Raw genomic sequence first — 12,630 nt, 5'->3', positions numbered from 1 at the left:
TCTGGGCTGCTTTTTATAACTCTTATTTTACACCGATCCTGGCTTGTCAATATTAAAGACCAGTTCCGGGATCGAGGAGAAGAGGGCCATAGGTAAGTATGTTAAGTTTAATTTAACTTAGTATTAGTGATAACACTAAAATGGGGATAGTAAGGGCAAGGAGGCTGAAAAACGGTGGATATTACAGGGCAGGAACTTTTCCACTTCCAAGTTGAGTACATGCACTAAACATGGCACGTGCATCAACTTGGCTCGTCCCAAAGCTACAAGGTTCTGGTCGTTGTCACACACCCTCTTTGCAGGCTCTAGGTTCATCGAGTTTTGGCGCTGGACTGACTGGATGAGGAAACGGAGGAGGAGGCAACAAGTGATGTCTGTTGATCCTGGGTGGAGGCAGAATATGAGCCAGAGCGCCACCTGACTTAGAACCGGACGCCACTATGTAAACCTGGTGGACATTTAAGGAGAGGTAGCGTCCCTACTCTTGCTTACTCGTCCATGTGGCAGTTGTGATGTCCGCCTCGAGACTAATTGCGCTGAGCAGTGCACATATGATTTTGTTCACCACCTGTTGGTGTAGGGCGGGAACTGCCTGCTGTGAAAAGTAGTGGCGGGTGGGGACTTCATATTGTGGGACATCACATCTTTAAAGTTGTCCATCTATACCATCAGAGCTTATGCTGGCAATGAGCCAAACTTACACTTTCTGCTGATTATTCGGATGATGTGGAGCTGCACGGATTGCTTGGACAGGCTTCATGAAGGTGGCTATAGGAGTGGTGGCATTCCATTCTCCCTGTTGGGAGGCAGGTGGACTTGTGACTAGGGAAGCGGTGGAACAGGCTGGCCCAAATGAAGCAGCAGGGGGATCCTTTGGTGTTACTGGATTCTTTTGGTGTCTCAGCCACTGCACCTCATGGTTACTTTGCGGGTTCCTTTTCCCACAAGGTGGCAACGCTTTATGGACACATGTTCTGTCTTCTGCTAGACAAAATGACACCCTGCGGGGTTTCCTTTGCTTCCTGGGTGTGGGCAGTATGACGTGACTAAGGGCTAACCACTGTCCTTGGCCCTCTTTCACTTGTTCTTCTGGCTGTCTGGGGTTTCCTGACTGCCACCTCACCCCTCACTACTTCCACTAAGCCAGTGATGGCAAACCTTTTAACCCCTTAATGACCACCGTATCGGCTTTTTACGGCGGTCATTAAGGGGTTAAAAGGTTTGCCTTCTGACGCGTACACCTTTCTACGGCGGCGCGTCAGAAGATGATTTCGGGACACCAGGTCTCGCTGGTGCCGGTGTCGGGCTGTGATATCACAGCCAAGACCCGGCACTAACACCCGGGATCGGAAAAACTCAGATCCCGGGTGCTTAACCCCTTACACGCCGCGGTCAAGCATGACCGCGGCGTGCAAATGTGTCCCCCATGGATCGGACCCCTCCGGTGAGCTTACCGGGGGATCCGATCCCTCCTGCCGCTGCCCCAGGTCCCGACGAATGACCCGAGGATGCCGTCTTCTGTCCCTGCTGGGTTCTGCCTTCCTGGCAGGACCCGGCTGTAAGTAACTGAGCATGCGCGGCATCATCCACAGCGCAGCATGCTCAGTTACTTACACTATACACTGCAATACAAGTGTATTGCAGTGTAAAGGCTTGAATAAGCGATCGGATGATCGCTTATTCAAGCCAAGAAGTAGAAAATGTAAAAAAGTTTAAAAAATTTTTTTAATCTTTTTATAATATAATTAAATAAATAAATAAAATAAAAGTCCCATAATCTCCCCAGTAACACATAAAATGCAAATAAAGTATATAAAACACAAAAACACGTACATATTTGGTATCACCGCGTCAGTATTAATCTGTACAATAAATCTAAATCAATATTGAACCCGCTCGGTGAACTACGTAAAAAAAAAACTTGAATTCAATTTTTCATCAAACACCATCAGAAAAAATGTTCTAAAAAGTGATCAAAAAAAGTTACGTTCCCTAATATGATAAGACTGAAAAGAAAAAATTTTTTTGCAAAAAATAAGCCCTCAACTAGATCTGACAACAGAAAAATACAGAAGTTATGGCCCTGAAAAGTTGTCAATAGTAAAAACAATGCGATTTTCTCCAATATTGGTTTTGCTTGGGAAAATTGAGCAAAATAAGAAAAACTATATAAATGAGGTATCACCGCAATCGTAGTGAACCAGAGAATAAAGATAAAATATTATTTTTACGTTACGGTGAGCGGGGAAAAAAAAACGCTAACAATCCAAAATAAAAATTGATGATTTTGTTTGTGTCCCCCTTGAAATAGTTAATAAAATCTCATGAATAAGCTATAGACTCCCAAAATAAATTATCTATACATTGTATCTCATCCCATAAAAAATAAGCCCTCATATGATCGCATTACCAAAAAGAAAAAAATGTATAGGTCGCACAATGTGACAATACAAATCTGCTGTACATCGCGCCTCCATTCATTCTATACTCGGCCGTGCGCCCGTACAGCAGTTTACCACCACATATGGGGTATCAGTGCACTCGGGAGGAATTGGGCATCAAGCGTTGCAGTGCGTTTCATCATTTAATTTATTCTGAAAATGTCAGTTTTGGCCTAAATGAATGTATTTCCAAAAAAATTCTATCGTTTCTAAATCGCAAGTCCATATTTTTTAACCCATGTGAAACACTTAAAGGGTTAATGGACTTAATAGAAGTTGTTTTACATACGTTTAGGGGTGAACTTTCTATAGTGGGGTAATTTATGGGGTTTTACTAAGGCCTCTCAAAGTCACTTGGAAGCTGAGTTTTCCCTCATAATGTGAGTTTTGGCAATTTTCATGAAAATAAGAAAAATCGCACCTAAAGTTCTGCACCTCATAACATCATAGAAAAATGACCGGAAGCATAAATTATCATCCCAACATAAAGCAGATAAATGTAATGTAAATGTTAATTATCAAACTTTTTGGGTAGTTTTACATCTTGTCTGGAAACCAGAACATTTCAAACTTGGAAAATGAAGAATTTTTACAAACTTTTGCCAAATTTTCACTTTTTTTCAGAACGAAACGCAAAACTTATCACTTAAATTTTATAACTAACATGAAGTACAATGTGTCACGAGAAAACATTCTCAAAATCACCGGGATATGTTAAAGCGTTCCGAAGTTATAACCAATTATCGTGAGACATGTCAGATTTGAAAAATCAAGTCTGGTCATTGAGCTGAAAACTAGTGTCGGTGATGAGGGGTTAAAGACCGGGTGCCCAAACTACAACCAAAACATACTCATTTATTGCAAAGTGCCAGCACGGCAATTTAAGTAGTAATTTATTGCTACCTGTTCTACCACAACTTTTAATCATATCGGCCTTTAGAGGACAACAAAACAGTTGAAAGAAGAAGGGCAAATTTGGACAAATGATGTAGCATCTCAATATGGCCCCCTGTACAGGAAGACGCCTAGAGGAGCTCTAAAGATAATCCTATCCTTTGCACATGTTCTAATTTTTCCTGCAGCCCCAAGCAATCAAGAATGTGTTGCTTTAAAATAGCACTGAGAGCAGCATTTCTTGAGTTGCCTGGGACTGCAGGATGATTCTTTAAATTCTGTGTCGAGTGCTATATTGATGGCTTGGGTGCCCAAAAAGAGGGCTCCGAGTGCCACCTCTGGCACCCATGCCACAGGTTCGCCACCACTGCACTAAGCCCTCAATGCTGCCCTTCTTCTGTCTGCACATTGCACTAAGCCACGGCTGGGGTGTGGCCTGCTGCCAATAAAGTAAGATTTGCAGTATTTGAGCTCCTGCTGAATCCTGCCAAATTGTGACCTTCCTGCTGCCGCCCTGCCTCTGCACTGCTACCACCTGTTGCCCGGACCCTCCCAGCTACCCTGGTGAGGCAGGAATAACGTAGTCTGTCCTCCTATTCGGTGTGCTGCACTCTGAGGTCTCTCCTCCATTTACAACCTTGCGTGCTGCGGACTGCCAGCTTAAGTCCCCCACGGGTCAGCAGCCCTTGGTGTGTCTCTGGTGCTCCTCGTTCGGCGGATCGCTGGTTCCCCTGTTGGAGCTTCCCCCGGGTGAGCTCTGGTGCCGACTTCCGTCGTGCTGACCTGACTGCGGACACAAGGTGGGTGCTGCCATATTGCTCCACCTGGTCCAGTGCTGCACCAGGGCGCTGCTCCACAGCCGGTGAGTGCCGGCGAATAAGACATCTGTGCTGTCTAGGTGGCTCCTGCAGGCAAGTGGGTGTCAGAGAGTGAAAGGCTCTGGGCCTGCTGATTACAAGAATGGGCTCGCCCCATGGCCAGGATTCAGCTGAGATGCCTCTAGCCATTGATACCACTAGTGTAAGGTCCACTTGGCTGGATGTACTGCTGCAGATGACACAATGGGGCTCATTTACTAAGGTTTGCTCACACACTTTTGTTGGACTGTGAACTGTTTTCGGACTAAAGCGGCTTGCACAGGTATTTGGGATTGTGGCGTACGCAACCCTTTTTGTGGTTCTGCTGCGATGGCTTCCACTGATTCGGACTTAGCGCTGGATTTAACTTTAAATTTGCTACATACACTGTTTGCTTTAGACTTTGAGTGTCACAGTGAACCAGGCTACATCTGCAGCTCTCTTTAGATTTTATTATAGTGACACACTGAACTCTGCTAAAGCTACAGCTCCCACAGATATTGCTATAGTGGCAAAAAGCCACAGCCGTTGGGAGTTTTTCATCATAGGTCTCTTCTGATGATCCACCATCCACTCCCTCACCCTCCAATAAAAGTCCTTGGGAATCTTTAAACACTATGTCTACTACTGGGGCAGGTGGATGGGCCACTGAATCTTAGCTATGAGAGTCATCGTATAGCAGTACTTACATCCACATGACTTGTGGCTGAAACGGCTTTGCTAATTTGAAGAGGAGTGAAGTGGAGAACTCTCCACTTCCAACTGAGGAAGAAAGAATTGAAAAGGTAATCACATAATTTCATGCACTGTCTACCATGTAATTGACCAATGCCTCAACTTCGTGTCTGTCAGTACATTCTGGCGCCTACTTGTACCAGAGGAACTTGGAGCAGGCAGAGACGTAACACGTAGTCTCCCTGCAGCACGGGCTCCATCACCACTGTGATGATGTGACCAGGGTGACCAGGGGGAGGGGAGGCCTGCTGGTAATTCACCACCATAAATTAACCTAATTGAGCCAGTTTGTTGACAAAACCAGCATGTGGCTGGGCTTCAAAGACCTATACAGACAAACCGACTACAGGCTCACCCCCCCTCGCCTCCCCAGTCTCAAACAAAGAGCCATTAAAACTTTCACATCACCAGGTTGAATAGAGACAGTTATGAAGTTATGGTCTGTCTCACCAGAACACCAAATACATTTTTGGATTGGTTATTCTCCATAAATGATAACAACCCATTGTTCATTGCTCTAGGATACTCAGATCCAGAGATATCAATATCTCTGGATAGGACCATAGCAAATGGGTCAGGTTTGGTATCAATGCGATCCTGGGATTCACCCGGATCCAATGATACCAGAACCATGACCCCAGGACCTTCCCATGGGGTAGCTGTGGCTTCTCCAGGGCTCTGGATGTAATATCAGGTAGGAGGGACCATTGACCCCCCTTAGGGTGGACAGAGGTGTGTCCACACCTGATATAATCGGGCGCCCTTGAAGGGGCCGGTGTCTTTTGTCCTGGGGGAAACTAACATCAACTAAGCGCAGGGAAGATCTAAAAGTGTGGACTATCCATCCCCATTAGGCCACACACAAAGGTAACTAACTAACTAACTAAACTGCTTAGACTTGTGGTGCTACCCGTGTAATTTGTACTCTGTTTACTGTATATATCTATTGTGTTTACTGTATTGTCTAGTGTGCCCTTAAGGCAATTAAATATAAAATCTAATCTGTGTTGCTCTTTTATCTCGATCACGAATCTTACATCCGGGTTTCTCGCTTATATACATGCTACCGGGTTGGTTCCTCACCCTATATAATCCCGTTACGGACCGGGCTTGTATTAAAGGAGAACTGGTGGCAGCATAAGGCTGATAATATTCTGTCTCACTGCGGCTAGTGAGAGGGATCTTATAGCCATTCAGGGATTTGATTTAGGGTTGTGCCATATCCGGAAGTTGTGTGGACAACTTTAAATCACTTCCTGCACCTCTCAGAACCCGTGCGTTCTGGGAGTGTCTGTAAAAGGATAACTGAGTGACTTTACGTACCCTTCAGGGGTCCGGAACGTTGCGGTTTCCTTCACATTGGTGGCAAGCGGTGGGATAATCGAGATAATAGTGTTTGATTGTGTAATCCATACTCTCAAATACTAAAGATTGCCAACAGCAGCGTTTGTGTTGGGATCTTAAGACCAATTCAGCACTAGACACAAGCAGAGTGCAATTACAGTAAGGTGTGAGGTACTTCAAGTTGCAGTTCTTTGTTAGTTACCAACAGCTGTGATAATGGCCGGTAGGAACAAAGGCAGGAAGAATGCTGCCAGTGCTGTGGACATTACAGAGGACGATGCAGTACCACAGTTGGACCAGGAGGAGGTGGGGGGCACTATTGTTCAAGGCGAGGGGGAGCTCTGCCCAGACTCCCCAAGGAGCCAGTCGCCAGTGGTCAGTCCCACATTGGACCGCCCACTGCCCGCCCACCCACATGGTCTGATGGGCTCGGCGGCCATCTTGCAAGCTGCCTTGTCCAGTTTACAGGCGGGGAACCATGCTGCATACGAGACCCTCATGGCTGCTGCAGAGCGGCGAGAGCGAATGGAAGCAGAGGCGGCAGAAAGGCGAGAGCGAGCAGAGGCTACAGAACGGCGGGAGCGAGTGGAAGCAGAGGCCGCAGAAAGGCAACGGGAGCGTGAACACCAGCTACAGATACTCCAGCTACAACAGCCTGCTCCTGCTAGTCCAGTGTTGCCAGAGAGCCATGTCCCAAAGCTGCGGACTGAGGACTTTCCCCTTTTGGATAAAGGTACTGACTTGGACACTTTTTTGCTGGCTTTTGAAAAAACTTGCCAACAGTACCATGTGCCTGCGGACCAGTGGGTTCGGTACCTTACCCCTCGTCTCAGAGGGAAGGCCCTGGAGATATTTGGCTATTTGTCCAGTGAGACCGTCCTGACCTATGAGGATATCAAGCAGGCTCTGGTCCGTCAGTACAACCTGACCCCTGAGACTTACCGGAAGAAGCTCCGGAGTTTGCAGCGGGGGTCTGCTGACAGCTGGACTGATCACATGAGGGCTCTTCTCCGAGCAGTGGACCTCAGGACTGGGACTTACCACCTTCCAGCAGCTGAAGGAGCTAATCGCCATCGAGCAGTTTTTGTGGAATTGCCCGGAGGAGTTACAGCAGCACCTTCGTGACCGGAAACCCAAGGATGCTTTGGAAACAGCTGGCCTGGCAGATGAATACAGCAACAACCGGACTCTGGAGACCAGGAGACCTGCTGGCTGGAGAGGGGGTAAGACCAACACCATCCCTGTCAGGGAGACCATCCCTGCTACCCCTGTCCCTAAGCCCAAGGGGGCATCTTTCCATCCTTCCCTCTCCATGCCGGTTGGTGAACCTCGAGTATGTCATCTGTGTAAACAGCCGGGACACTTCAAAGCAAATTGTCCCCAGCGTCACAGGGCCCCAGTACTGTCCCTAAAACCGCCCCCTGTTTTATGTGTGGGTGGGGGTGGTGGGAGGTCCCATGATAACTTGCAGCCCGTCATCATAGGCCAGGCCGTGGCCATGGGACTGAGAGACACTGGGGCGGAGCTAACCCTTGTACGACCAGAACTGGTGTCCCCACAGGATTTGATACCTGGGAAAACCCTCACTGTCTCCGGAATTGGAGGAACAGAACCGGCACTGCCCATTGCCAAGGTCTATTTGGATTGGGGTGCGGGGAGGGGCATAAGGGAGGTGGGGGTATCCTCCGATATTCCCGTGAGTGTCCTGCTGGGAACAGACTTGGGCCGGCTTGTGTCACAGTATGTGACCCCAGCATCTGCAAGGACTGAGCCCATAACCAGCGATGTGCAGCCTGCCGCTGTAGCTGGTATTGAGATTGATTGATTGTTCTGACACTGATGTTGATATTGTCAATGATAATACTGATGTATGTGACCTACCTACTGCCAGGAATGTGGGGGTGGGAAGGGTCCTGGGTCCTACTTTACCCGTGGGGGAGGGGACCATCCAAGCAGAGGGTCAGGCTACTATAGGGAGTGGCCTGTCAGCCTCTGGTTACCTGTTGTCCTCTGAGACTCCTAGTGTAGGGAGAGACAGGGGGCTAACAGCTGTGGGGGAAAGGTTTGCAGGAGCGGATTCCGTGCAGAATCTAACCCCAACTGGGTTGTCTCCAGATAGGGCCAGTCCGTCTGCCTTGCCAACTGGATCAGAAGGGGAGAGGAAGTGGGCACTACCTGCGGTTGTAGCGACCATTGCCGCTGTCACACGCAGTCGGAGTGCTGAGACCCCTCAGGGGCCAAACCACTTCCTCCCTTCTGACCCAGTGACTACCAGGTCAGATGGTGGCCAGGAGTCAGACCCCGGGGAAATGGTACAAGACATGGCAGTCTCTTCTATTCTTGCCATGTCCAGCCAGGAGTTTCAGGCAGCGTTAGAAGCTGACGCCAGCCTGAAAGCTCTTAAGGAGCAAGGGGCACAGCCTCCTTCAGACTCGGACCCTGAAAGACTCGGGTCTGGGACCAAGGACGGCTGTATCGGGTGACGGTCCGGCAGGGTGCACCGGAGGCATGGCCCAGGGACCGACAGTTAGTGGTACCCTATCCGTTCAGGAGTGAGTTGTTGCGGATAGCCCATGAGATTCCAATGGCCGGACACCTGGAGATTACAAAAACAAAGGCTAGACTAGCCCCACATTTTTACTGGCCAAAATTGGGGGCCGATGTGGCTGCCTACTGCCGTTCATGCAACACTTGTCAGAGGGTGGGGAAGGCTGGGCTGCGCCCTAAGGCCCCACTGATGCCTCTGCCGATAATTGATGAACCTTTCCGGAGGGTGGCTGTGGATTTAGTGGGACCGATGCCTGTCCGCAGTAGCTTCGGTAAGGAATTTGTATTAACGGTAGTGGACTATGCCACATGATACCCTGAAGCCGTAGCTTTGTCTTCCATTCGGGCGGACAAGGTGGCTACTGCATTGTTAGAGATCTTCTCCCGGGTGGGTTTTCCCCAGGAAATGCTTACTGACAGAGGAACCCAGTTCATGTCAGTATTGATGGAGTCCCTCTGTAAACAGATACAGGTGCAACATTTAGTGGCCAGCCCATACCACCCACAGACCAATGGCCTGTGCGAACGGTTCAATGGCACCTTAAAACAAATGCTTCGTATGTTGGCTGACGCCCACGGGCGCGACTGGGAAAGGTACCTCCCACACCTGCTATTTGCCTCCCGGGAGGTTCCACAGGCCTCAACCGGGTTCTCCCCCTTTGAGCTCCTGTATGGGCGACGGGTACGGGGACCTCTGGCCCTGGTGAAAGAGGCCTGGGAAGGAGACTTAGCTACCCCTGAAGTGTCGGTCATTGAGTATGTCATGCGCTTTCGTGACAAAATGACGGCCTTAACGCAGCTGGTACATGACAATATGGCGCATGCCCAGACTGACCAGAAGCGTTGGTATGACCAGAATGCCCGGGAGAGGACCTACCAGGTGGGTCAAAAGGTGTGGGTGCTGGTCCCGGTGCCACAAAACCAGCTTCAGGCTGCCTGGGAAGGCCCATACCTCGTGCATCAGCAGCTTAACGCCGTCACGTACCTGGTCACCCTGGACCCAGTTCGTGGAAGGCGGAAAGCCTATCACGTAAACATGATGAAGGCACATCATGAGCGGGAGGCATGCGTCCTCCCAGTGTGTAACCTGCCAGAGGAAGGGGAGGCAGAGACCCTCCTAGATATGCTGGCCCAGGTCCGGGCAGGAGGCTCCCTTGCGGATGTGGAGGTAAGCCATGAACTCCTGGTGGAACAGAGAACCCAGCTGTGGGCCACCCTACAACCCTTCCAGGAGTTATTTAGCAACCAACCGTGAAGGACCGTGTTGGCAGTCCATCATGTGGACACCGGGGATCATTCCCCAATCCGGCGTTCAGCGTATCGGGTCTCCCCGGAGGTGCAGCAGCACATGCGGCTGGAGATTGACGAAATGCTGAAGCTAGGGGTCATCCAGGCATCTAACAGTGCGTGGGCCTCCCCTGTTGTCCTCGTTCCAAAGAAAGACCGGACCACCCGGTTCTGTGTGGACTACAGGGGGCTCAACGCTGTTACGGTCACCGATGCGTACCCAATGCCCCGCATCGATGACCTGCTCGACCGGCTGGCCGGGGCAAAGTACCTGACCATCATGGATCTGAGCCGTGGTTACTGGCAGATTCCTCTGACTCATGAGGCCCGGGAACGCTCTGCCTTTATCACCCCTTTTGGACTTTACGAGTCCACCGTGATGCCTTTTGGCATGAAGAATGCCCCTGCCACTTTCCAGCGGATGGTCAACACATTGCTTAAAGGGCTGGAAGGATATGCGGTCGCCTATCTGGACGACATTGCCATCTTCAGTCCAACATGGCAGGATCACCTAGAGCATCTGACGCAGGTGCTTTGGCGGATCCGCCAGGCAGGCTTGACCATTAAGCCGGGAAAGTGCCAGCTGGGCATGAGTGAAGTCCACTACCTGGGACACCGGGTAGGTGGGGGGGTGCTGAAGCCAGAGCCAGGGAAAGTGGATGCCATTGCGTCCTGGCCCACCCCCAGGACTAAAAAACAGGTGATTTCCTTCCTGGGCACGGCCGGGTACTATAGGAGATTTGTACAACACTATAGTACGCTGGCTAAGCCCCTGACGGACCTCACCAAGAAGAAGTTGCCCTCCGCAGTCGATTGGTCAAACGAATGCGAGACGGCTTTCCGAGCGCTGAAGACTGCTTTGTCTACCTTCCCGGTGCTACAAGCAGCTGACTTTAGCCGGCCATTTATAGTGCAAACCGACGCCAGCGAGTTTGGCCTCGGTGCTGTACTCAGCCAGGTAGACCAAACGGGCCATGAACACCCCGTTATGTACCTGAGCCGGAAACTCCTGCCGAGGGAGGTGGCCTACTCCACCATGGAGAAGGAATGCCTGGCAATTGTTTGGGCCCTGCAGCGTCTGCAGCCCTACTTGTACGGGCGCCACTTCACGGTGGAGACGGATCACAATCCCCTCAGCTGGTTACACACGGTATCCGGTACCAATGGGAGGTTGTTACGCTGGAGCCTCGCACTCCAACAGTACAACTTCGCCATTCGACACAAAAAGGGCCGTGAACACAGTAATGCAGATGGGTTATCCAGGCAAGGGGAGATAGCTGATGGGCGTGCGGGGGAACACAGAAGGGTGTTGCCCCCTAGCGCCCTCTATAGGGGGGAGGTGTGATGATGTGACCAGGGTGACCAGGGGGAGGGGAGGCCTGCTGGTAATTCACCACCATAAATTAACCTAATTGAGCCAGTTTGTTGACAAAACCAGCATGTGGCTGGGCTTCAAAGACCTATACAGACAAACCGACTACAGGCTCACCCCTCCTCGCCTCCCCAGTCTCAAACAAAGAGCCATTAAAACTTTCACATCACCAGGTTGAATAGAGACAGTTATGAAGTTATGGTCTGTCTCACCAGAACACCAAATACATTTTTGGATTGGTTATTCTCCATAAATCATAACAACCCATTGTTCATTGCTCTAGGATACTCAGATCCAGAGATATCAATATCTCTGGACAGGACCATAGCAAATGGGTCAGGTTTGGTATCAATGCGATCCTGGGATTCACCCGGATCCAATGATACCAGAACCATGACCCCAGGACCTTCCCATGGGGTAGCTGTGGCTTCTCCAGGGCTCTGGATGTAATATCAGGTAGGAGGGACCATTGACCCCCCCTTAGGGTGGACAGAGGTGTGTCCACACCTGATATAATCGGGCGCCCTTGAAGGGGCCGGTGTCTTTTGTCCTGGGGGAAACTAACATCAACTAAGCGCAGGGAAGATCTAAAAGTGTGGACTATCCATCCCCATTAGGCCACACACAAAGGTAACTAACTAACTAACTAAACTGCTTAGACTTGTGGTGCTACCCATGTAATTTGTACTCTGTTTACTGTATATATCTATTGTGTGTACTGTTTTGTCTAGTGTGCCCTTAAGGCAATTAAATATAAAATCTAATCTGTGTTGCTCTTTTATCTCGATCACGAATCTTACGTCCGGGTTTCTCGCTTATATACATGCTACCGGGTTGGTTCCTCACCCTATATAATCCCGTTACGGACCGGGCTTATATTAAAGGAGAACTGGTGGCAGCATAAGGCTGATAATATTCTGTCTCACTGCGGCTAGTGAGAGGGATCTTATAGCCATTCAGGGATTTGATTTAGGGTTGTGCCATATCCGGAAGTTGTGTGGACAACTTTAAATCACTTCCTGCGCCTCTCAGAACCCTTGCGTTCTGGGAGTGTCTGTAAAAGGATAACTGAGTGACCTTACGTACCCTTCAGGGGTCCGGAACGTTGCGGTTTCCTTCACAACCACCATGTCAGGCTTCGTTTGTAGTGGAC

The 12,630-nt window shown here is 49.7% G+C and overlaps 1 protein-coding gene across 1 annotated transcript in view; it reads right to left on the bottom strand.

The window, feature by feature from the left end:
* LOC140119804 (uncharacterized) overlaps positions 1-12,630 on the bottom strand; it is a 340,011-nt gene that overhangs the window by 153,104 nt on the left and 174,277 nt on the right. The window lies entirely within an intron of this gene.

Source organism: Engystomops pustulosus, chromosome 2, assembly GCF_040894005.1.
Source record: "Engystomops pustulosus chromosome 2, aEngPut4.maternal, whole genome shotgun sequence".
Classification (NCBI taxonomy): Eukaryota; Metazoa; Chordata; class Amphibia; order Anura; family Leptodactylidae; genus Engystomops; species Engystomops pustulosus.
Note: the sequence above shows the minus strand (reverse complement) of the source record. Positions and strands in the feature narration are given on the sequence as shown.